General features: G+C 43.3%; 1 protein-coding gene across 3 annotated transcripts in view; it reads right to left on the bottom strand.

Moving 5' to 3' along the window:
* The window catches only part of MAP4 (microtubule associated protein 4), a 166,716-nt gene extending 140,843 nt beyond the window's left edge, over positions 1-25,873 (bottom strand). For all 3 annotated transcript variants that reach the window (XM_059818566.1, XM_059818567.1, XM_059818568.1), the window contains exon 1: positions 25,831-25,873. The gene's annotated coding sequence lies outside the window, so the exon portion shown is untranslated. The remainder of the gene's footprint in view (positions 1-25,830) is intronic.
* Positions 25,874-26,557: the final 684 nt, after the last annotated feature.

Here is a 26,557-nt window from a genome sequence, read left to right as displayed (position 1 = left end):
ACAAGCCTGAAATAGGTTTATCAGCAGCCAAGTTGTAACAGACTGTTCAACATGTAAAACAAAAAGCATCCTTCTCTTACTGCTTTCATCCATACTACGCCCTTTTAGAGCAGCAATAATGTAGAGGACACCACTGCTTTCCCACACCCTAATCTGGCAAGTCTTGAGATGGTTCAAGAACAGGGCTGTTGGTCATCTGTGAAAGCGGAAAGGAAACCACCTCTCACTACTCAGCTCAGAGAGTCAATGGAGTGGTCAGCGATGCTACGCACATTTAAAAATACAACGTGAATGTATATCAAATATACCCAGCTGCTGGTGCACCCCAAACACAGAACACCAATATCTCATTTGGATTATGAAACATTGTCTTTCCTCAACTGGAAGAGGAAGGCCAAGAAGGAAGTCGCAGGTGCCAACAGCAATTTTACAAAATTAGACCAGATTAAAGAATGTTATCTGCTAATGTACTAGCATGGGCAAACAAGAGAGAAGTTTGGATTTGCCATTTCTTTGGTACCTTGAAGACTGCCTCAGTGATGACAGGTTACCATGGCAACACCTTTAAAGCAAAACAATTATTGGAGGAGGATTCTGGACCACAGCTGACATTTTACTATTGTAAGAAAGCATGACAATTCATTAAACTTAAATCTACTTATGTTTTCAAGGTTGACACCCGCCAATTTCCATAATTTAAGTGCCTGAGTTGCCCATTAATGTCTCCTCACTTACACGCAAGTCTCCTGCGGAGGTCATAATCCTCCTCTTGTATCACTGCTCCTCCAGGAGCAAGCGCAGTATGGGGAGGATTATACCGCTGGTACGTATGGACAGCAGTGATGAGGGCAGGGGAGAGCGCTGCACAGCTGCAGGTCACTTCTCAGGATACTGTTAATTGACTTCACTGAGCACTTAAGTGCTCAGCACATGTTAAAGAACCACCTATCAAGCCACTATAATTTTTATGTTAAAGGATCTACATAGAGAACAGTGGGTGCTCTTAAAGTTGAGGTTTACATGGTGCTTGTGAATGGGTCATTTTATGGGGACTTGAGGACTCAGATGTGGCAGTACTGTTGATCTGTGCTTCTTCACCCTGACTTGCAACTGCCCCAATCTTGACCTACAAGTACCTTTAAGACAGATTTAGGATTTATTTAGTTTTTTAATTTTCAGTTTGGAAACATTTATGACAGTAGATTTTACATGGAATGCTTTGGAGAGGAAAAAAACCCACCCAACAAAACCCATCAAGTACTAAAATTAAGCAGAATACATGCTGGCAGCCTGACCAGCACCCGGGGTTCAAAGCTCTGAAAGTACATGTTATTCAGTTAAAAAAAAGCCAAAACCCATAACATATCTCCATGAAAAAGGTCATCTATATACACCAAATTCTCATGCCCAGATGTACTCTAAATAAACACCAGTATCTGAGCAAATCAGTTTGACAGGTTTAATAAATATTTAACCTAAAATACACAGGTTAAAGATGTTTAGGAACACTTAAGAGGAACTGAACTAGGCATTAACCAGTCACACCATCACTTGAGAAGGTGAGCAAGACTGTAAGATGAATCCACTCAATAGCAAATTCAGTATCTCCTTCGTTTACAGTGATATATTCCATGAACTAGTTGCTCTTTAGATGCAATTCTGTGAGCAGTTCTGAGTTAAGGCCACACATTTCTGTAACAAACCGCAGGGCAGAGCTTCCATGATGGCTCTATATGCTATTTATTGTCCTCATGCATTTTCAGATGTAACAGGCAGCAACATTTTCACGAGACAGAGATGCTCATCCCTTGCATATAATGGGGCATCAAAAGATTCTTCTGCTTTCTCAAAGGGCAAAATGGCAGCAAGGAACAGAAGGAGTAAGGGTGGGGGGGACAGGGAACAAATAAAGCAAAACACACACACACATATAACACTGCTACTTCAGTGCTAGAAATCAATGTGCTTTTCTGCTCGGTTTTTGTGGAATCCGCTCCTGAACACAGATGCTGCTTTACAGGAAACCCTATCTTCTGCACCCGATATCTGTTACCCTTGCACACACGAGCCTCCCAGGTTGGTTTCCCGTGCCTCGCGTCTCCGTTACAGAAATCGGAGATGAAGTTGAGCAGAATGGCTCTAAAGGGTATGAACAGCAGGACTGGTGTCAGAACAGACAGATAAGACCTTATTAGAAACACCGAACGCTCCTCATTAGTCACAGGTGAACAAAAGCATCCCAAGGGCAAGCCAGGTGCACGCAATTTCTTAAAACAGATGAAAGAAGGAAAACAGTATTTCCTCTGTGTACAAGAGCTCCTGTATTAAAAAGGGTAGATGGAAATGGTAATTCCCCTTGTCTCCAACACTTAAGTTTAGTCCATGCCAAAACCCAATAGTTACAGATTACAAACATGACAGAACCTGATTTTACATTTTCCATATAAATTTTGTGACTGTTATTTAGCTAATGATGATGCAGAAGATGCATCATCAGCTCCTATTAGACAGAGGAAATGCAACTTTTATTTTAATGATGCTAGGCAGCAGTGCAACTAGTACACCAAGGAATACATTAAAAAAAAATAGTAATCTTGATTTTGCCATTGCACAAAGACAACAGGTTTGAAGTCTCTGCATTATCAATGGATTTCTCTCTGCCTTCGAGAGGTAAAACGTTAATATGGATCAGAACGAGGAAGGAAAAAAAAAAGCATTTAAAGACCCCAGTGCACAAACACATGATCATTGCTACTTAAGTGCTAGAAAACATTGAGTTTCCCTATTTGCTTTTCTGGAATCTGCTACTAATAAACCAGCTGCTGCCTTGCACATCTCCAAGACAATCTTCACCAATCACCCGTCAAAGGAGAGGACCAGTTGATAGGAACCAAGGTTTACTCCATGCCAGTGTAACTGCAGAGACAGATTACCTTTCAGAGTACAAAGTTAAAACTGTTCAGGGCTCAAGTGATCCACTGCATTTGACAGCTGAATATTTCAGATCTTGCTATTTCAGAGACTGGATTGCACAGTGAAGAATTACAGATCCTCACTGTAGTTCTATAGCATGTGAAATCATACTCCACTCAGCTGTAATGAGCACCGTAAGACAACCTGGCAGGGGTTTTTTGGTTGTTGAGTTGGGTTTTTTTCCCTTCTTCAAGCTGAAAAGCCTTTCCAGGATGCATGGCTACTCAGTAGCACAAAGACGATATACTTTACCTGTTACCAAAATATTTGCTTCTAGACTAGAGAGCATCCTCTAACAGAAAAGTTAATTACACTCAAAATCATAGAATCGTTTAGGTCGGAGAAAATACCTGTAAGATCATCAAGTACCACCGTTAACCTAACCCTGCCAACTCCACCACTAAACCATGTCCCTCAGCGCCTCATCCACACGGCTTTTAAATACCACCAGGGATGGGGACTCCACCACCTCCCTGGGCAGCCTCTTCCAATGCTTGACCGCACTCTCAGTAAAGAAATTTTTCCTACTATCCAGCCTAAACCTCCCCTGGTGCAACTTGAGGCCATTTCCTCTTGTCCTGTCACTTGTCCCTTGGGAGAAGAGACCAACACCCACCTCACCACAACCCCCTTTCAGGCAGTTGTAGAGAGCGATGAGGTCTCCCCTCAGCCTCCTCTTCTCCAGACTGAACAACCCCAGCTCCCTCAGCCGCTCCTCATCAGACTTGTGCTCCAGACCCCTCACCAGCTCCGTCGCCCTTCTCTGGACACGCTCCAGCACCTCAATGTCCTTCTTGTAGTGAGGGGCCCAACACTGAACACAGCATTCGAGGTGTGGCCTCACCAGCACCAAGTACAGGGGCACGATCCCCTCCCTGCTCCTGCTGGCCACGCTATTTCTGATACAGGCCAGGATGCCGTTGGCCTTCTTGGCCACCTGGGCACACTGCTGGCTCATCTTCAGCCGACTGTCAACCAACATCTCCAGGGCCTTTTCCGCCGGGCAGCTTTCCAGCCACTTGTCCCCAAGCCTGGAGCGTTGCGTGGGGTTGTTTTGACTCAAGTACAGGACACGGCACTTGGCCTTGTTGAACCTCATACAATTGGCCTCGGCCCATCGATCCAGCCTGTCCAGATCCCTCTGCAGAGCCTTCCTGCCCTCCAGCAGATCAACACTCCCGCCCAACTTGGTGTCGTCTGCAAACTTACTGAGGGAGCACTCAATCCCCTCGCCCAGATCATCAATAAAGATATTAAACAAGACCGGCCCCAGTACCGAGCCCTGGGGAACACCACTTGTGACCCACCGCCAACTGGATTTAACTCCATTCACCACAACCCTTTGGGCTCAGCCATCCAGCCAGTTTTTTTACCCAGCGTAGAGCGCACCCATCCAAGCCATGAGCAGCCAGTTTCTCCAGGAAAATGCTGTGGGAAACGATGTCAAAGGCTTCACTGAAGTCTAGATAGGCAACATCCTCAGCCTTTCCTTCATCCACTGTGCGGGTCACCTTGTCACAGAAGGAGATCAGGTTAGTCAGGCAGGACCTGCCTTTCATAAACCCATGTTGACTGGGCCTGATCACCTGGTTGTCCTGTACGTGCTGTGTGATGGCACTCAAGATGATCTGCTCCATAATTTTCCCTGGCACCAAGGTCAGGCTGACAGGCCTGTAGATCCCCAGATCCTCCTTCTGGCCCTTCTTGAAGGTGGGTGTCACATTTGCTAACCTGCAGTCTGCTGGGACCTCTCTGTTTAGCCAGGACTGCTGGTAGGTGATGGAAAGAGGCTCGGTGAGCACTTCCACCAGCTCCCTCAGTACCCTTGGGTGGATCCCATCCGGTCCCATAGACTTGTGGGTGTCTAAGTGGTGTAGAAGGTCACTAACCATTTCCCCTTGGATTGTGGGGGCTTCATTCTGCTCCCTGTCCCTGCCTTCCAGCTCAGGGGGCTGGGTACCTGGAGAACAACTGGTCTTACTGTTAAAGACTGAGGCAAAGAAGGCATTAAGGACCTCAGCCTTTTCCTCATCCTTCGTCACTATGTTCCCCCCCGTGTCCGGTAAAGGACATCATTATAGACACAATATAAAGTGTTATAATCAATTAAAAGCAAGACCATTCAGAATACGACTGTATTCCAGAAGTTTTCAGAGGACTTGCTGCTCAAAAGCTTTACACAGAAAAGACCAGTTTCACTGCAATTATGCAATATCAGTGTCCTGAGATACCAAAGTTACTGAAATGGTGAACTCCTGATTGCACACAGGCTTCGTCAGGACCTCATCGAGATCCTAGCTGTGCAGAAGTTGCCTGTGGAACATCATCCCACGTTCTCCCAGTTACTTCAGAAGAAGCCTCAAAACTCCATTTCACCTCCCCTCTGCAGGGACAGTGTACAACACCTGGCTGACCCGGCCGAGCGAGAGCTGGCACCTTGGGTTAGGTGGAGCTTAGAAGTTAGGAGAGCTCCAACGCACAGACCAACCTCTCTACCACTCACAGAAACAAGCACTCGGGCTTTAAGAGCGAACAAAAGAAAACAAACATTCTCCCACTATTTATCATACAGCACCAACATTTAAGACTTCGAGCTAGAATCAGAGCAACTAAAAGTGGATTTGTTCTGTAAGGTGTAAGCAGAAAGTGATACCCACACCTGGTGAAAGGGAAGAAGGGGAGATAAAGGTCAGAACAGCATAGCCAGATAGGGTTAAGATCATTAACATTTAGTTATTTGCCTTTAAGTTTGCATATCATATTTCCAAGACATAAAGAAGCCCATCTGACCCAAACTTTTGGGGTTTTCCATAAGTCTTAACACTTTGAGGTGATGTAAAAAAAACCCAATTCCTGCCGTAAAGGGCATTTTTGTCTCTAAGAGGAGCAGTCCTTGGGACTCAGACTGGAAAAAACCAAAGTCGATGTGTAAAAGGTAAGTTTCCCTTTTTTATAAGCGGGCTGAAAAACCAAGCAGTCAGAATAAGATTCAATGCCAGTCTGTGAATAGATTAAACATTTGGTTTGAGCTGAAACACATTCACATACTCTGCATCAAAACTATGGCTTCTATGGTCTTTAAAACACAGTATCACTCCTTAGCAAATTCAAGATGAAAGTGACTGGCCTTCAAATTACCTGATAAATCCTTCAGATGTTGATTTACAACTGTAGAAGGGTAAGTAAGGTTTCTAAAGAAAAAATTTTCTAAAGCTAACAAAAAATTTACCAGAACAGAGGAAGAACACTAATTTCCCATTATGCAACTGCCTCCAAAAACAGCTTTATTCAATTCAGTGTGAAAAAGCAGGATGGAGTCTTAGTACCCAACATCAGATGACGACAGGTTACAACAAGGTGCAGACAGCTGTGTTAAACCAGAACAGATGAACAAATTGTCTCAAGTTCTGAGACACGATATATGTAATGGTCTGTTTGACACAGACAGGCTCTTAAATAATACGCTGCAGAAGATAGCCACAGAGCAGAGCACCACAGCGTAAGACCATTCATCTGACATTCACTCTACCCTGCCCTAAGACGCCGCGATGCATTGTTAAACATGACTTAATTATTTTTTAACCTATCGGTAGTTATGGCCATGGCAAAAGCAGTCTGAGGTGCGAAGAACATGAGACCTAAGCACTTTTATTTTGCTGCATTTTTACAAACTGCTGTTCAATCACAGTAAATAAAAACGTGAGATGGAGAACTGCAGAAAAAAAAAAAAAAGAAGTGGGAGACTCTGCATCTTAGAAGATTCCTTCCCCACAGACCCTATTTTATTTTGCTGAAGGCAGAGGTGCAGTATTAGGTTTGTCAGTGTTATCACGACAATGATACCCTAAACAAAAGAGAGCTTGGTGGAACTATTCTCTCAGATACTTGTTCTGTGCTTATCAAGGAAAGTGATATCCGCTCTGAAGATGTAGTACGATCAGCAGCAGTCTCGCATCAAGACTGAAAGCAGTACAACATGCATTACTTTACATCATGATCAACTAAATTAGTGCACAGATTTACTGCTTTAAAAATCTCAAACAATGTCTTCAGAAATCAAAAGCTACATGGATAAAATAAATGTTGTACTAGCTGAATGAAAAAAATTCCCTTGGGAAAATGCTTCAGACATACCAATAAAACTAGTTTCCAACACTATACTTAATCTATCTGATTTCTATTTCTCACAGCTATTGGAATTAAGAAAGTTCTGCAGAGGCACAAGATGCACAAGCAGCCTACACACTGGAGGTAGAACACGCACACATATGCAATATGTCATTTATTCAGCGCAGCAAGGCCCCAGCTGACCAACGAAACAATCCTAAGAGCTGCTCCAGTGCCAAAATAGAATTAACTTCCTAATAAAAATCCCTCCCTCCTCCATACAGGGGCCTCGTATCCGGTGCCTAGCCTTGCTCAAGCACGCAGGTAAGTTACTCGGTGTGACAGTCCTAGAAGAGCTGAGGTTTGCACTGCAACCAGAAAGAGCCGTGGCCCCAGCCGCACATCCCTGTCACTCTCCTGTGCCGAGACAGCTGATCAACTGCTTCTCAGGCCAACTCAAGCTTTTCTGGTTTGTTTAGTGAGTTATCGGTTTAATGCATAGGTTCTTACTGCAAAGACCAATTGAAAAAATAATTACGCCTTCCCACTTTTAATCTGAACTTAAAACTTTTCAGCTCAGACTCATTAAGAAAAAAATACAGCTGTTCCTATGTCCATCCGCAGTTTCACTTGCTTCCTGGCTGAACCAGGTAACAGTACAATTCTGCTGCTGACCATTAAGCCAGCTCAAAACAAAACCAGGAGTACGCCGACGCGGTCAGGTGCGGAGATGTGCCCACTCGCTCTGCCCGCACGAAGCGCTGGCGGAGGCTGGCGCCGAGGCAGACAGCGTGCACAGCCGCCAACTTCTGTTTAAACATGTGAGGCTGGCTTTTGTAGGAGTTGCTTATGAACTGGACTTGTTTGGATTTGGGTTTTTTTTTTTAGTATTTATTTCAAGCTCACTGGCAAGATCTGACAAAGCTGTTTTGCTGTCTGCTGTTTCAATAGGCCAGCATGTGAACAGCAACCCTGCACCTACAGGCTCTACTCCCAAATATCACGTTCACCACTAATGAAACATAACTAGGAGGCGGGAATACAGTGAAACTGGCCTGTGCAACATGCCTGACAGCTACTAACAAAACAAAAAGCTGTATAAACAGCTCTGCTCCTATGCCACCCAGGGTTTGGGGATTTCTAAGTCAACAACGTGTAGGTGAAATGTAGTCGCTCCTGCTGCATTCAGATTTAGAAGCCGTTATGACTCTAAAATTACTAATTGATTCTTCCATAATTTAAGACAAATTCCAACTAAAAGCAAGACAAGTATAATACATTATCGCATAGTAATTCCATCATTTTTATAGTTCTCAGCATTTCATTAATTGACAGAAACAAAATATTTGTATTTGAGTTTGAACAGACTCCAAACTTTTTGGCTCTCCCTACACGCAGATATTGCATTTTAAACTGGAACCAGCATGCATCTCTCAACGCATCCAAGGACAACAAATAATCATGCAGGGGTGAGAAACAGAAAGAACAAAAACAATGAATACTACAACTTCTAGTTTTTGAACTTGACTTAGAATGAATCAGACTCACTTTGTTTCTGGCACATCACTGAATTCTAACTCGGCAAGCGAGACAGAGACAACTGTCAACTCCCACAAGAATCGCAGGAGTTGAATAGCTGGGGTTTTCTCTTACTCCAGTAAGTTTTCCCAGTCAACTGTATATTTTAAAGCAACAATTTTACAATTTTAAAAGTGGAAACAGGTAGAAAGCATGTGGCATTTCACCACATACCACTTCTAGTAGCTTGGGCTACAAAATAAAATCCCATTTTTTCCAGAATGTTCACTGAAAGTCAGTCTGATACCCAAACTCTGATCACACACACAGCAATGTAATATGGGGAGAGGGGTCCTCCTCTCAACAGTTTCATTTCATAAGGCCAGAGGACTTCTGTCACAGCAGCACAAATATACCGATAGCCAATATTTCATAGTGAAAATATCAGGGTTTACTCTGAGTATCACTATGCAGTAGCTACGGGAGTCATTGAATGTTTTTCTTGTGTAAGTATGTGACAAAGTTAATCTAAAGGGAACATTAGATAAACGCTCTAACCCACTTAAGAGATTTCTTCACTTCTCGCTCTGGCAAGACAGAAGTTCACTGCAAAATACAACTAGGTGAATTTAAGACAGAAGGCATATTGATTCACTGTACAAGCTCTGAAATAAGTAACTTAAATCTATGAAGCTAGGAATCACTGTTATATCATTTTTAATTTAAAACTTCCACATAAGAGTCTTAAAATCAATGTGATTGCCAGAAAAATAAGTGCATCAAATTCACAAGAAGCAGTTCTTGCTTAACTCACCTCGAAGATTAGCTCTTGTTTCTAAACTGAAGTCAAAAGCTCTACAGACAGCATCTCCTACCTGCTGCTGCGCCATGGCTGCATTTAGATGTACGCACAGCTCCCTCCAACACGACCAAACAGATTACTCGGTGGTCAGCCGATGCAGCATACTTTTGTTTCAGCAAATAGTTAGAGCATTGCACAGTGACCAGTTGGGAATGATCTCATCCTAGTGACCAACAGCAAACTTCATCAAAAAGCTTTTTGTTACATGCTGCTGTACTTCAGAAAGCTGACTTCATTTTACAATTAACTAGTAAAGATGTTTTACAGAAAGGTTCACTTTATTATTCAGAAAATATTCAGTAGCCTCCCCCCTTTTTTTTCCTCCTACATTTCTACCACTTTAGATTTAGAATGCTTTAAGACACTTTTAAATTTTTTTAGCTGAATTATTAAAATCTTAAGGGGATGACTTCTGGCAAGTACCAAAGGGCTTTGGGAGGGGCTTTTTGGTTAGTTTTTTTTCCCCCCTTGGTGTTTGAAAGAAGAAATACTTTTAGACTCTTGAACATCACTTCAGTTATGCTTTGCCTTTATTCCAGAAGAAGCAAGAAAGTATTCTGAACTGCCTATACCTGGCCTCAGGCTGAAGAATAAGAATATGCCAGCGTCGAAGGAGAAGGTTGCTACAGCACAAGGTACCCTTGCTGAAGAATGAGCAAGAACAAGAAAGAAAGTAATGGCCCTACTACCATTCATTTTTCAGTAAAATCCAAAACCTGTTCTTGGGCTCCTGAAGTTCAACTCAGAGGAGCTGAGACACCTACTTTCAAAGCATCAATTCAACAAAGATTATGTCGCCTGCTCCAGTGCCCGATAGGCTCTAGACAGCCAAGTCCTTCATACAAAACTTCATTCAGCTTTCAAGTTCTGATGTTGTACCTGTCCGAGGGCACTGGCAATTGATTAAGCCAAATGTCCAGTGTATTCTAGATCCATAAGTTCGCATCCTCACCTAAAGGAACTGATCCCACACGTACACTCGAGCATATGAAACATGCAAAAACAGCATCAAGCTGACAGAATACCAAAGCATCTACAGTGTCCCCATTTTAAGTGAAGCGGGCTCCACATCTTGAGCGTTGGAGATCCCCATTCTATCCTCTCCTCAGCCTGAAAGCGTTCAAAGCCATCTACCCCACTTCTGGAAAGTGCATTACCAACCAAACACTTGCCACAGGCACTTCATGCACAGGGGGTGAACTTCTATGTGTAAGATGAGCCTGAATGCATGAGTTACAAACCCTGAAAGACCAGCAAGACTGTGTCTGTCTCTCCCCCTCCTAACCATGCATTCTAGGTTTTGACTTCTCTTTCAGGAACTGTTTCTGTGTTTCATGCAAGAGGCTTGCTGGATAAAGACAGAAATAATCCTAAGGATAAGCTAGAACCCACGGCTCCTGACACACGAGCACCCTATTCACCCTGCTGCAACTAAGCGTGCCATTTTTTGAACCTCCTTCCAGATCTTCCCCATTATTTTATTCCAGTCATGCAAGAATTCTCATCTTGGCCACAAGAAGCAAAAGAAAACTGGATGCAGAATGAAGATTTGCCATTGATTTGTTTCAGTTGTGTGCTATACAAAATGCAGTGGCATTTATTAATGGCTAGATCATAGAAATTAAGAACAAAGACAAAAACTAAAGTCACATAGTATTTAGGAATCAAAAGAAACTTTGATCATGTTCTATGAATGATCAATTCTGCAGATCTCTAGAGAGGCACAGGCTGTCTATTCTTAACTCACTTTTCAGAAGGAAACACAGATGCTTCAGAAAGTTTCACCCTGTGGTTGGTTTGTTTCTTCTTCCATCCAAGCATCTGCTGCCTGCAATTCATGTGCCTCTGCAGCCTTTCAGCTTTAGCTAGACAGAATGAATGAGTCACTTAATAACCTAGAGTTTACACAAAAGAAATGTGAAAGCAAGAGACTGCCTTTAATCAGATCAACCCGGTGAGCATCTTGAACACACTGAACTTTTCTTTTTTTAAATATATAAAAAAAAATTAGACTAACAGAAGTAATTTAGTAAAAACTAGCTAAGAGAGAGAACAATCCACAGGCAATCTCCAGACTGAAAAACATCAGATTTGAGTCAATGCTGTAAAATACAGTCTACGTCCCTGTTTAGTAGATGAAAATGGTCCCCTCAGCATTCACCCTGCTTTTTTGGTATTATGCTTCTGGAAAGTTAATACAAAGCATTTCATCTAGAACGTATGGCTCCTGTACTTTGAAAGATTAAAAGAAAAACTCTCAGAAGAGATAAGCAGGGACATAGAGCGATTAGTGTGACCTGCAAACTACAAGTGTGATAAATAGTGCTGAGAGGACAAAGGTAACAGTGGTAACCAAAGATGAACTTCTTTATTTGGAGATACAGGCTTTTGAGGTGGGTTATTTCCTCAACAACACCAGCGCTTGCCCGTTTACAGATTATTTGCCTTCTGTGAAGGAAAGGCATTTTTTGTTGCAGTAGATCAGCGCTGGTAGCTTAGATGAAGGGACTCTGGAGAAGCCGTAGTATGCATCTGAACACCAGACAGAATCACACGCGATTTGCACACACGCAGGCTGCAGCACAAGAGCTGCTGATCAACACCTAAGGCTCCAATGCAAACAGTTAAGAGGTGACAGCCCACACTTAACCCTCACCTGAGCATGGAAACAAGAAGATGGACAAAACAGAGACATGCTGCTGCGCAAATCCATATAGATGAATCTTTTGCCTGACCTGTTGTAGTAGTTCCTATGTTCTGATTTTTTTTTCATATGCTATGAAAGTGGAGGGAGTAATACTCTCTTGCTGGCTTACAAAAAAAAAAAATCAAAATCACTAACAGTGACTTACTTTACCTTACTCCTCTGCTGTTCGTGCTAAAATATTTGCTTTTATTCCCCCCCCCCAATATGTTCCATTTATTCCTCTGATCTAGCATTTTTTTCTACTCCCAATCCCACAAAAAAGTTTAGGCTTGAATCTAAAGCATTAACAGGAGTGTTGAAAGAAAACTACTTTCAAGAAGTCCAGTATCAGTAAGTGACAAGTGTAGCTGGTGGATATACACCTTCCCTTTGTAGTTTGACTTTTCTTAATAACCCAGTAACGTCTTTCAGCTGAATCCAAAGCTTATGTTGCATAAATAATTAGATCCAACCATCTTTAATCTGAAACTGAAAATAATTTAAGGACAAAACATCGTAAATGACTTGGAGGACCTACAAAGTTACCTTTCTTTAAAGGTATGGGTTAAAAATTCAGTATGGAGAACAATACTACTCAAGGTTATCTGTACATGCTAAAAAAAGATATTAAAGATCAGACACTACCTCTAATTTACTTTTCTCTTTCAGAGATTTGTTTATATTTTATTCCTTGATTTATAAATTGTGAAGTTTCTTTTAAGTAATATTACAATTGCGAGAAAAATGCATGGTTTTACCGTTCTATAATCAGGATGCTCTAATGCATTTCAACTTATATTAACTATTTTCATGTACTCATTGTGTCTCCCCCTTCACATTTGCAAAATTAGTTCAGTACAATGTTTAATTATTAGAATAGAGTTGCAAAAATAACTCCCACTGAAATTTGATTATATATTAAGGATATCTAACACATCAGTCTTGATTTCCCCCACTCGCCTTAGGCATTCAATAAATTGACATCTCTTCAATAAAAAAAAAAATGACCAAAAGTTAAATTACTGAATGCCACAAAAGCTTACTGTAAAAATATATATAAAAAGAACACATGCATTTTAATTCCATACAGATTTTAGGAGCAAGTTTTGCACTATATAATTTCCTGTTCAGTTCACGTTCAACCATTTGATTACATCAGCACCTCAAAATGATATTAGAAGATGTGAAGCTTGCCAGAGAATTTCATTTGGGAAATGTAACAGGCACAGTCAGCATATTTGGCTGCTGAAAAATAAGGCTACAGATAAATTACATACTAGAGAAAATAAACATACCCCAGACTCGAAGGAAGAAAAACAGTTTAATTTTGATCCATCTTGGGCATTTGCAAGGTTTCTACAGGCGTACCACAGACAGAAAGCAGTTGAAGGTCCTTTCAGACACAAACCTGCAGAAAGGCAGCTGTTACTGCGTATTGCCTTGTTCCACGGGAGAGCACCTTGTCTGTGGGATCCGGGGTACGCACGAGGAATCTGGTCTTGGTAAGCTACGCCATCTGAAGTGGAGTGCTGGGATGATCAATGGGCATTTAGGTCCTATTAGCACAGGACGGAGAGCATTGCCTTCATTAAGATAGCCGATCAACTATGCCAAGAACATTTCTCTCAGACAATCTGTGTTCCTCCCACTCCCCACATGCAATTTCTTTAATAGAAAGCTGACAAAGAAAAGGATTTTAGAAGACAGACAGAGGGACGGTCTCAGCTACGGATTCCAGCATGGCTGGCCAACACCTACAAGTTCAGGCTTCAAAAATTGTAATTCTCAAACTGGATTCTACACACAGACTTATTACACCTATAGAAATTAGTATCTCCCTTTTTACTTCTAGACAGGAAAAAATTAAATGGTGCCAAAATTATACTGCTGTTCAAGAGTACCCCATGTCCTGGAGCTTACCAGCACACTTGAACTCTGCCAAAAATCTCGACATGTTGACCTCAGACCGTACCCCCAAGAGCTATAAGTGTATTATCTACAATACAACATTGCATTTTCATATATGCAGTCAGACTGAAATGGTGGTCCAAGAGAAGTAAATTCCCCCATTTATTTTACTTAAAAGTGTCAGCACTATTTCAAAGCTCAGTGCTTTAGCACAGCTTACTGAGGTAGTCTCATTCCCTCCCCCTCCGCCCGTATTCCCTCTTTGAGGCAAGAACAGACACAAGCTGGTACAAAACATGAGAATAGCAAAAGAGAAAACAAATCAAAACCACAATGAGCAAGAAGATAGAAAATTATCTCATTACACAATAAAATGTGAATATCTGGAGTTAATAAATCTTGAATTTCTTTAAAAGAGCCTTATACAAAAAACCACAACGAGTATTCCAGTTTAAATCCATACGAATATCAGACTTGCAAGAACGGTTGGTCACAGTATGGAACGTGGTGAGTATGCAGCACTGAATTTGAGCTCCTCTGTCTAAGAGCAGACCAGGAGGGCTCAGCAAGTTTAGTGACCCCCTGCCAGAATCCAGCTGGCTTCCCTGGGCGTTTGTATCACTGCCTCTTAGCAATCCCTGCTGAGTAAAGGTGATCTGATTAAGGAAGTTCAATATTGCCCTAGCAATAGCATAAAAAGCCAGTTTTGATTACTGACTACTGCGTAATTCTTTGCAAGACTGCCATACTGGTAAGGGGGAACAGAAAATGCAGGTGGAAAAAAGAAATTCCCTGGTCTGGCATTATGGGGGGTGGGGAAGCAGGCAGTGTCAGGAGAACACCACAAAACCACACACACAAATTAAAAAATAACTTACATTCATGCCTTCAAATCAAAAAAGCAAAAGCCAGCATGGCTTTTAGAGGTTCAGACTTGAAGACACATTATGCTTAAGAACAACGCAGCAGCTTATTGAGGAGATTAAACGCATTTTGGAAAGAGTTATATCTTTTAAGAGGAATCCTAGATGTGTACTGTACAACTTTGTCCTTTAACCTCCCTTCCACTGCTCTGACCTGGTCACTCCCTTACATGTATTCCTCTCACTTTCCAAAGAGAATTCAAGTTACTAGTACACTCCTGAGCATATTTTCTATTCTCCCATCTAACAGTCAGCTACCAAAATAACTTCTATTCTGCCAGTGTCACTTTTGGACTATTTCCTACTCTCATTATATAACCATGGCCCTCTACTTTAAAAGGGAATCTCATTTTATCACAGGAAGTCAATCCCCCAGGGGAAAAACATCAAGAAGTCTGCAGTATGTTTAAATAAGACACAGCATCAGCTGATGCCAGCCAGAGTTAGAATTTTTAGGAGCACTATATTAAATCATGTGCTCCAATCAACCCGCAAGCAGCCTTTTTAAAAGGTCTTTGAAGCAAAAAGGAAAACCACCCCACATTCAATACATTCAGATAAACCAGATTTGGTAGGCAAGAAAGACAAATAAGGGAGGGAAACAGCAGCATAGGCCAGATGCGAGTTTAGCTGATACAGATGCAAAGAACAGAAGTGGAAAGAGGAGCAAAGCAGTAGTAGGGTAGCAGAGTAGAACCTGTAGCACAAACACAGCTCATGGTAATTAAGAAAAAAACCAAATCAATGCTTTAGTTCTAAATGCCTTTGTCAAATGCATGAGGAGAGTTAATGTACAACATGGCTATCTGCTGTGAGTTGACAAATTCAGCTTTTCTGTTTCGTGCATCACAACCATTTACTAATCCATCATTACCTGAACGTGATTCTAGGAGATTCTGCCAGCAGGGAGGAGCGGGCATTAACTGCAGACTAGATTCAAATGGAAAAATCCTAGTGAAGTTACTATCTCCAGTGATAACCAGCACTGGACGCAGAGGAGCCTGCAAGAGTTGGTTGGAGTACAGAAGGACGTGTCCTCAGGGCAAGTCTTTCAGCAGCACCAGCAATTAGAGGTAATTTGGCAAGTTACAAATCTTAGCTGGAAAAAACTAAGCTTGGAATTGCAAGGAGTTTCTTTATGTTCCCCAGCTCTTTCAAATTCATATTTGTTCATTATAGGAGAGGGAAATCTCATAAAAGCTACCAGTAAAGGAACACAACACATCAAAGTAATACGGAATACCATGAGTTAAAGAGTTGTTACGGTTTTAAGAAAAAGGCGACAATATTGATGCAACAAAAGAACAGTTGACCAATTTTTTTTCAAGACCATTGACATCCACAGGTCCCAAATAAATATACAGCTTCTTGGACAAATTTGGTTTTCAGCAACCAGACGGTGCCAAACAATAGTCTCCTATATTCGCATGTAGAACTATTATTCATAGTGAAGCCACCATTATTTTTAAGGGAAAATATAAGCCTGAAAATGCTAGTTTAAGGCAAATTATAGGATTTCTCCTTAAAAGTGACTTCCCAAGCTGAAAATAGGTTGGACTAACAGCAAATAAGCTAGAGTTACACCAAACCAGTGCTAATGCAGATACACATCCCTATAAATCCAGTCATTCACCAATTACACCAACGCAAGCTACTAAGAGGGTCACTCCGGGACAAATATGTAATTCCCAATGTGACACTTGATCCTGTTGCCCTACATGCTCTGTCCAAATCCCAATGAAAGAAAAAGTACACTTTACCTAAAAGACCAGTTAAAAAAAATCCAGTCCTCAGAACACAAGATGGATATAGCATTTAATTCTCATGTTGTGAAGGCCTCAATAGGTTAAACTGTATGTTTAAGAAAAATATATATATGCTTTAAGCACAAGGATATCCTGAAAAAAGTAACACTGCAGATTACGTACATTGTAGCTTCATATGTAAATGCAAATTTGTTACATAAAATATAGCTTGAGCCACCCACAGCATCCTACAGAGTTCCCATCATCGTGGTATCACAGCAGTACCACCTGATCCATATATTGGGTGACAAGTGTTATGGCATGTCATCCCAAAAGCCTTTAATTCAAGATTTAAACTTCAACAACAATTACTAGTTTTACAGACATCCTGGTGATGATGTCCCAGCATTTTGTCCAACTGTGCTGGTGTAGGTGGAACCAACTTACGCTCAGGAGCTGCATTCTGCAAGCCTCAGCAGGAGTGCAGACACTCAATCACAAGTACCAACTGCTGTCCTGACCAAACATTTCCTCCAGAATCTCAAGATCATTTTAAAGGTTGCCTTTTATATCCCACCTTTCTTTCCAGAGGCTTCTCTCTGCCTTTTCAGGGATAAAGGAAAACATCGGTATATATGAAGTTATAATCAAAGTAATACTTCTGAAGCTGTGCATGAATAACTTATGTTATGACCTGTTATTGGATCCCTAACATAAATATATTTAAGGTACTACTGCATATCTAATTCACTTTAAAATCCACAGCTCCCGCTACATCCAAATCATCTAGCTCTTAACATCTAGAACGCTTTTTCCAATTGCTTTGACTCATGACCAAAAAGAAAAGCAATTCACTCCCACCGCAGAAGTCCAAAGGAAGGAAGAGCCGGTGACTCAGTTCTTTGTCTCATTCTTTGCTTCTTGAGTCTGCAGAGCCTAATTCAAAGCCTCTGCTGGAGGTGGCTTGGGGATTTTTGTCTTTACTCATCCACAGTTGTTAAGTTTCCCATTACTTTCACTACTATTAATTAGGTATCTATGGACAGCAGATAAACTGTTCTGAGATTCCTTAAGACCAGTGCAGATAGGCATAGGAGCATCTTTAAAAAGAGCACTACACTTAATAAAACTGCAATAGAGAAATAGCCTTTACAGAGTCAGAAGATTGAGAGAAGTAGTAGAAGTACTCAAGGTTTAAAAAAAAAAAAAAACACACACACCACACAAAACCGCCAAACAAACAAAACAAAAAATACCACCAAAAAACACACACAAAAAAAAAACCTAAGAGGAAGACTGGAAAGGGATGAGAGGAAAAAAACCCTATCAGCAACAACCAAAAGAAAAGTTCCAAACTCAATATTCATGTGTTTCTTGTTACCTCCATTTCAGTCCAATAGAAAGGGAACCTTAGCGTAGACAGTAATCAGGTTACAGGCAGGAATTAAGCACTTAGAACTGCTCATAGCAGTGCTAACAATTACACTTAAAAATGCTTTCCGTAAGCTGCTGTTTGCAATAGGGGTTTCCTCAATATTTCTAACAGCATTTCAGATCTAGCACCATTAATAATTTCACAGGTCTACTCAAGCGTAGATCAAGCCATACTTACCCACACGGGAACGGAGCACGTGAGAAATTCTGAGCAGACGTCATTAGTCACTGTCAAGAGCACCTACTAGACCAGGTGGACCTTTAGCCTAACCCACGATAAACAGCAGATCTTTTCCTCTTAATATGCCTGAAACCCAGTCAAATTTAAACTACGAATAGCTAGAAGCTTGGAAAATGCATGGTACTTTCCAGAGGGGATTACAGGAAAACTGTCACTAAAGCACAACTTTCAGATTTCCATTAGCATCCTGGCATGCCTGGCAGCTTAAGCCGTTCCAGTCCAAGGTATGTATGGTTTGGGTTTGGATTTTCCACCCCCAAGCCGTAATGCTTTGCACTGCTCTTACTCAGTCACGCCACTGACGGTGCTTCTCCATCTCATTTTGCCCAACAGAAAGCCAGTTTGATGTACGCTTGGCATCCCCTTCTCCAACTAGTTGTTCCTACTTCCCCTTTAATAAAATTGATGTGGGTCCCAAAAATAGTTCTAGAAATCCCACCTGATCACTGACCCCGTTTTACAGCACGTACAGTTATGATGGCATAACAGCGTGATAAAAAGCGTAACATGGAAGAAGGCTGGAACCTCAAGCCAGTTTTGTTATAGGAAAAAAAGCCAAGATCTGGAAACAAACTCACGGTATCACACTCCTAGAAGGACAAACTGCCAGAGTATCTATAGCAGAGAGCTACAGTTAGACATACCACAGTTAGGGCAAGAAACAAGTGCCAAGTTGGGGGAGAGCAAATAAGGCCAAGTAAAATGACATGCATGCTCTTCTGCCCCTTTCAGAGGGTTTTAAGCATTTCAGCAACACCAGTTAAGTTACATGTACGTATACGCTATAATCCTGTCTGAGAGCGGAGGGTTCAAAACCCCCGTGGGCACGGGGGGCGGAACGAAACCCAGCACACTCGGGAAGCAGCATCCCCAGCACCAGAGGGTTTTCACTAACAAGTATGAATTGATCTCATATTCTAGCACTTCAGGAGTCGTAACTCAAGAGTATGTAAACATACTTTGAAATTCATCTGATAAATGCTTCCCTAGTTTTACTTTGTTTAAAGCAAGTGTCAACACCCCAAATTCAGCTGAAAAACAGCTTTTCAGGATGATGTAGCTCTAATGCAATCTTACAAAAGGAACAATGACTCACTCCCAGGCGGGAATGTGTTGGAAGTGTATGACCTAATACTCAGAAAAAAAGGTTGCTTTTTCAAAAAGATCTAACTTTGATATGTACAGTATCTCCCCAACAAGTAAAGTTTTAAAAAGGGAGAAGTTTTGCACAACAATTTACAAAATGACCTCCCTTTTTTGATTTATTCACTTCTAATTAGCCCCTGCCAAAATCCAACCAGCCTATCTGCAAGCAGTTCCCCTAGCCTTAAATTTCATCCTAAAACTGGTCATCTTTCCATAGATTTACATCCACGTATGACTCACTCCCCAGCCCATTTTAGCCCTGGCCATTAGAGGCAAGGACAGCAGCAATCCAATGTGCCAACTGACATGAAGAGATCACCATCAAATGTGGACAGAGGCGTTAAAATTAAAGCATTAGTGCGCACTAGATACGAAACATTAGGTAGCTATGAGCACTTGACTGACTAGCAAGACAAGCCTGCTTCACGTTCAGCTGGATTCCTGACAACCTTACTGAGGATCCTCTATCTGTGAAGGGCTGATTTTTAAGATTTTATGTTCAGACAGCAGCTGTACAGCTTATTGAAGAACTTGCCTGTTCTAACAATATAAAGCCTAGAATCATTTAATATATTTAAAAGCCCAGGGACCATCCCTTGGGTTTGAGCCTGCATTGTTCTCAGTCTGTCTTATGCTCATACTTGCAAATACTCCAGATAAAAGGGGCGAAGTGTAGGTGGAAAATGGGAGTGAGTGACACAGGCTAATCAGGATTTTAATCACGCTAATGGATGTGATTAACTGCATACTTCTCCCAGAAGCTTCCTGCAGCTACACACGAGTGGCTTGATAGCCAGAACGCAGCATGAGTGAGCTGCTCATCCCATTTTAATCTCCAGCTACACCACGTGTGTCACGTCATCCAGCGTGCAAGGATATACCTAATACTTATTTCCACCCACATATCAAATCTTCCACCAGGCCAACACAATCATTTTGGGCAGGGTACAGAGACTCCAGACCTGTGTTTGTCTACGCTAAAGTCTCTTTACAAAAAAAGTTACTGCTCCAAGAGACTGGAAATCTAACCTTCGCAAAGGAAAGCTAATACAGGGCCTATTGCATTACACAAACCTGCCTGAATAATCCAACTACAAGTCGGGTGGGGGTTTTTTGCTAGTTTTGTCTAAATCACAGGGACATTGCTAGCTTTATCTCAAAGTTAATATCTTGCTAGTTCTTGGGAGAACTACTAATTCAGCAGCTGCCACTCTCTGAGGAAAATTCCTAAGAGGCCAGGCAAGGATTAAAAGAGCAACGAGAAATATGCTTTTCTAATAGCGAGGAGGTTGGGTAGAAGGCAGGGAAAAAATCCAACCCTTCCCTCCCCATTTCTAGGAGAGGATGCACGTAAAGCAACAGAATAAATAACCCACCATCCTCCCATCTTCCAGCAGACATTTCAAGGGAAGAACGTGTATTATGGAGTTTGAATATACTATCAGTTACATATACATTTATTTTCAGATTTACACTCCCCATTAACACAGTGTCTCCCCTGTTTTCTAGACTGCAAACATTCTGCTATCAAGCATACCAACGTTTACAAAATATGGGCTTGTATGACAATACACATAATTTAACAACTTATTCAGAGGAGTCCAAGACTTATCTTGTTTGGGAACAGAGCCTCCCCACCACCAAACCCTTAGCACTATCCCGATGTATTTTTTAAAGAGTGCTAGAGCTTAAATACTACTTAAGCATCACATTAGTGTCTGTCCATAATCCTTTGGGGTTAGAATTCCCAATAATTTTAGAAATTATTAAATATGAAATTTGAATGTTAAATAACTTTTAAAAACTTTATTAAGAAGCCTCACCAAGAGCAACATAGGGCACTAGTGTGAGCCAGAAGTATTTTATTCTTATTGTTACCAAGTTAAAATCTGCGTAACATCTACAGCAACTGATTTCACTGACCTTTTCTTCCCACAAGAAATTCTTTTACATGTGCAAAACACTAAGTCATGGAATTGGCTTCTGAGTTGTAGGAGGCTGGAGAAGTTCCCCACAAGGGAAACACCGGTTCGCCTGCTGGGTGAGCCCACCTGTAGGCATTATTCACGGGGGCTGTGCTTTGTTCAACCCAGCTTTTATGCCACCTCCTGAAGAACCTGATCCGAAGTACATCTACCCTTTCTTCTGGGAGATGACCTCTCTGCAGCAGACGACGGCAGTGGTGACGGCTCAGGCTCAAGACTCAAGCTGTTCTGCCACCATACTGTCTGCTGTAATCACAGACCCCTGCATTTCTCTGATCTACAGCCGAGTATAATTTAATTTGCCTTCAAGGAAAAAAAAAAAAAAAAAAGGGCAAAGAAAATCAGTTCCATTGCACTGTTAAGACATGAGGAAGCCATATACACAGACATTGGACTGAGCAAGAGATTGATCTATTTTAGTCGGGACAGGAAGTGTAAACACGAAGCTACAGGAAATAACTATCTGACTTTCAGAGCAATATTAGCTTCAAGTTTGCCTTTGAAACTCCAGAAGCACATACACAAAATGTAATTTTGCCGTCTACAATCAGACTGGCAACAACATGATGAGTAACGTGCCTTGAACTCTTCATTCTCAGAGGAGGAGACTGGAATTTTATCTTCCAATCTACGTCTGGACTAGCAAAATAAATTATTTGGGATTTTTTTGGACCAAACCAAGGTATAGTTATACATTATTTGGCTTTTAAGTAACCATCACTTTCATTTGAATTGAAAGTAGGTTGAATTCATCTTGACAGACTTACACCCTGCCTGACCAGTGGTTTCCCTTAGTCATAAGTTTGGTATAAATCAGAATTTGGAAGTCTGCACATCAGTGCTACATACATAGAGACAAATGTAGTTTAAATACTGAGTTATTAGCTGAAGATATTGACAGAGAGTTTAGTAAACAGGCGGTAAGCTTAAGAATAGCACACGAAAGTAAGAACAGTGCTAACAGCCATGGGTACAAACTAGACCTGAACTCTGCAAGAATTCAAATCTGATTTAATGGCTCAGATTCACTTACTTCTAGGGAAGAGAGGTAACCACTAAAATACTACAGGGGTTGGGACCTCAAACATAATTACAGCTCCGTTCGCTAAAATGAAGGCTGCGTCAGCCCTTTTACAAACACCAGAAAGACTATGCAATTCATTTGTTTAAACTGAGTATTCATCAGACTTCATAAAACGAGCTTAAGACTGGAAATAAAGTCATGCCCCGCCCTCCACGCAGCCTCACCTACTGCCCCTTCAAAAAACCAAGTCGTTTCTATTGTCATCGTATTTCTCTTGATCAGGTTGTCTTGAGCTTATGTTGTTAGAGGGGTAGGGGTGTTTAATGTCATGATAGAAAGACCAGTTTAAGCAATACTTTGGTATTTAAAACCTAGACTTAACTGCCAAGTGTCCCTGGAAGGGAAACAAATGAGCACTCTAAACCCAAGTACTTGAGAAGTAGCATTGCTGTCTTTAAGTGACATTCACCAGTACTGTAAGGCTTGGCATACACAGATACCGGAGTGAGTCCAAGCTGGTTTCAACAGTTTGTGGGAGCCTGTCGTGCGACTATTCACCTCCTGGTCTCTTTGCTCCACTCTCTACGATGCCCACAGTCAACGCATACAAAGCAGCGGGCAAGGGCTAAAGTGATGCATTTACCCACACCACCACACTACTCATAACCTTCAAAGTTTCCCACAGACAAATTAGGCAACTTGTTAAAACAGATCTCCAGATACCCTGCAAGGGTGAGGTTCTGCAGTTCCCAGAGCTGAGCCGTAGTGTTCAATGCTCCTCAGAGCCTGCCCGAGGATCACCGGCCAGTAACATGTAAACTGATTGACAGAGTTATTAGCTTTTAAGAAACAATCTGATAAAGTCAGATATTAAAGCTTCAGGGAGCATCCACTGGCATAAGCGTACTACCAACAGGCTTCCCATTTGTTCTTTAAGGACAAGAGTGACTTAATCCTCTCCTAACATCATCTGAGGATGAGGGGGGGGATGAGGGGTGACCCACGAAACCGTACCCATGGCAACACTGTGCTCTAGCTGAACTTGCAGGGCCGTGATCTTCAAACCACTGACACGTCTTTGTACTGTTTGATATTTCCCTGATGTCATTTCTGCAGAGACACATAATACAGATTTAATAATATTCATGTCCTTCAGTTTTAGAGTCAACAATCACATTCACAAACAGATCAGCTATTCTGCCTTCAAGCTTATTATTTGTCACTAACGTGTAATTATTACCAAAGAAAACAGAAGACGCAGGATATTGCTGCTGTTACAATAGCAAGTCAGTTAAGCTCTTTTTAAAACTGAAAAAGCCCACCTCTTCTGATGTGAGGAGAGCAAAAAAAGATAAAAACTAAAAATGAAAGAGTTCATGAATCCTCCAAAATGCATCTGAAAGGATAATCAGAAATTTCAGCAGTTCTCGTAAGGAAAAACAAATGAACAACAAAAAACCCACAAAAACAACCAACCTTAAGGGAATTTTAACTCAGACAGGTCTGTCCAGCCAGTATTATTTTTATCATAATTGTATTGCTACATTGAATATTTTTGAGGTACGATTTATTTGTCTTTCTCAAATAAAGGAAGAGTTAACCAAGCTACAACAGCACCTTATATACATATATAATACCAGTAAAACATACACTGCCAGACGGAATAATCAAGCCCTAGCAAAGAGGAAATAAGCTTTCCAGTTGTAAAACTCCAGCACAGTCCTGTCCTTTCAGTTTACGAAACGAAGCTACAGCAGCGTCACACGCAGAGCCCTGCATAAAGAGGGCATAAGGAGGCACTGAGCAAGGCTTGCTATTCCACAAGCCGAAACGCTGAGGAAGTACTTAGATGTCTATTATACTATTCAAGAAGCCTTTCAGATAGTCTGCTGAAATTCTAAGCTGGGAAGAACACAGTTCATTGAAAATAAGATTTCAGCTTAAAAAAAACCCCACAAAAAAACCACCCACACTTTTTAAAAAAGCTAAAATAAATTAGTTTATTTGTTAAATCCATACAGGAATCAGATGAAAGAAAAAAGAGAGGGAGCAACCAAGTAAGAGTTATCAAGAAGCAGCTAAAGAAACCAAAACCCAACACCTACATTCAGGTTTAATGTGTTCACAGATCATGCATTTAACCCACCCCTCTAAGAGAAGCAGAGTTTACAACAAAGCATACTACCTACAGCAAGAGACACTTAGAAATAGCTTTTGGCAGCGGAACAGCATCTTCGGAACCAAAAACTTCACTGTCTCGAGTTTAAACTTATTAGCAGCAATCTTAACATTGTGCTGTAGTAAACATTTGTTTAATACTTAAAGCTACAACTGTTCTTTCTAAACCAAGCTTGCTCATCTTGAAACGGGGCCCAATCTACATAAATAGATCGCAGTTTGAATCCGCCGATGACTGGGCAACGCTACCATATAGGCCTCGAGTCTGCTGCATCCCCTCGGCTCGCCACACCCATCGCACCAAGCTGCGAGCGAGCAGCAGCTCCGCAAATACTTATCCCTTCTGTGTTACCGAATTATGGCACAAATGTCCCCTGATGCAACGCCACAACGATCCTTATAAAGCAGGGAAGGGGACTGGGCAAACAGAAGGATAAGAGGGGAAGGACGGGGGGAAAAAAAAACCCACGTTACAAAGTTTCCAGAGGTCCCAACGAGAAGCGCCGATTCACAGCGGTGCCCTCGACCACAAAACGCGTTTCCTACGCGTTTGGGGGGAACCAGCCCCGAGGGAGCTCTGCGTAGAACGAAGCTGCACACCAGCCCTCCCCACGATCCCCTCAGCCTCTCCCCCCCACACACACACACACGCAACAAAGACGCTCCCCGGCTGCTCCCGCCTCCTCCGGGACGACCCCGCCGCAAACTTCCCCAGGCAGATGCTCTCCTGATGCTCCGGGACCCTCCTCCCCCCCGCCGCCCCCCTGTCACCGACCGCGCCGCAGCCCGGCCCGCCCTCGCTCCCGCGCCGCCGGCTGCCAACCGCCGCAGCCCGCCCCCCCCCCCGCGCCCCTCACAAAAGACCCACGAGCGCTGCTGCCGCCCCCCGCCCCGCTCGGCCCCCGCGCCCCGCAGGCCGCCCGCGCCCCCCACAAAGGCGAGGCCGGAGCCCCCGCGCCCGGGCCGGGCCGCCCCTCCATCGCCTCAGAGGGCGCCGCGCCCGCTCCCGGCTCGGAGCGGGGTGTCCCCGCGCACCCCCCCCACCTCCCGCCCAGCGGTGCGGGCGCCGCGGCGGCCGCAGCCCCCGCAGCGGCCCTTACCAGAGGCGGAGGGGGGCGCGGGGGGCTGCCGCCGGGACGGAGCCGCCTGGTGAGTGTCACTCTCCCCTGCGGGCCCGGCCGGGGGAGGAGGAGGGAACGGAGCCGCCGCTGGCCTCACGCCGAGCGCACTACCCTGCTAGCGCCGCGGGCGGGCTCTCGGCCTCTCCGCCAATGGCGCCGCGCCGCGCCCGCCGCCCGCCAATCCGCGCGAGGGCGGGCGGCGCAGGGCCGGGCGGGCGACGGGCGGGGCTGAGGCGGCGCTGCAGTGACAGGGCAGAGGGTTAGGGTGCGGCGCGGAGGGGCCATGGCGCTGGGTGGGGCGGGGCGGGGCCAGGCCGGGGGGAGAGGGGCCGCGGGGGCGGGCTGAGGGGCTGAGGGGAGTGCGGGGATCAGCGGGGGGAGCGGGGTGGCTGAGGGGAACGCGGCCGAGGAGGAGGAGGGCTGTGGGGCGGTGGGAGTGAGGGGAAAGGCCTGAGGGGGAGCAGAGAGGGGAGGTGGCCGAGGGGAAGAGGGGTGGGGGAGGTTGGGCTGAGGGGATGGGGGCCTGGGGGGACGTGGCTGAGGAGAGAGAGGGCTGAGGGGACAGGGGGCCGAGGGAAGAGTGCTGAGGGGAAGCGGGAGAGAGGGCTGAGGGGACAGGGGGCCGAGGGAAGAGTGCTGAGGGGAAGCGGGAGAGAGGGCTGAGGGGACAGGGGGCCGAGGGAAGAGTGCTGAGGGGAAGCGGGAG

Source organism: Gavia stellata, chromosome 6 (genome assembly GCF_030936135.1).
Source record: "Gavia stellata isolate bGavSte3 chromosome 6, bGavSte3.hap2, whole genome shotgun sequence".
Classification (NCBI taxonomy): Eukaryota; Metazoa; Chordata; class Aves; order Gaviiformes; family Gaviidae; genus Gavia; species Gavia stellata.
The sequence above is the reverse complement of the archived record's forward strand: the minus strand, read 5'-3'. Positions and strand labels throughout refer to the sequence as shown.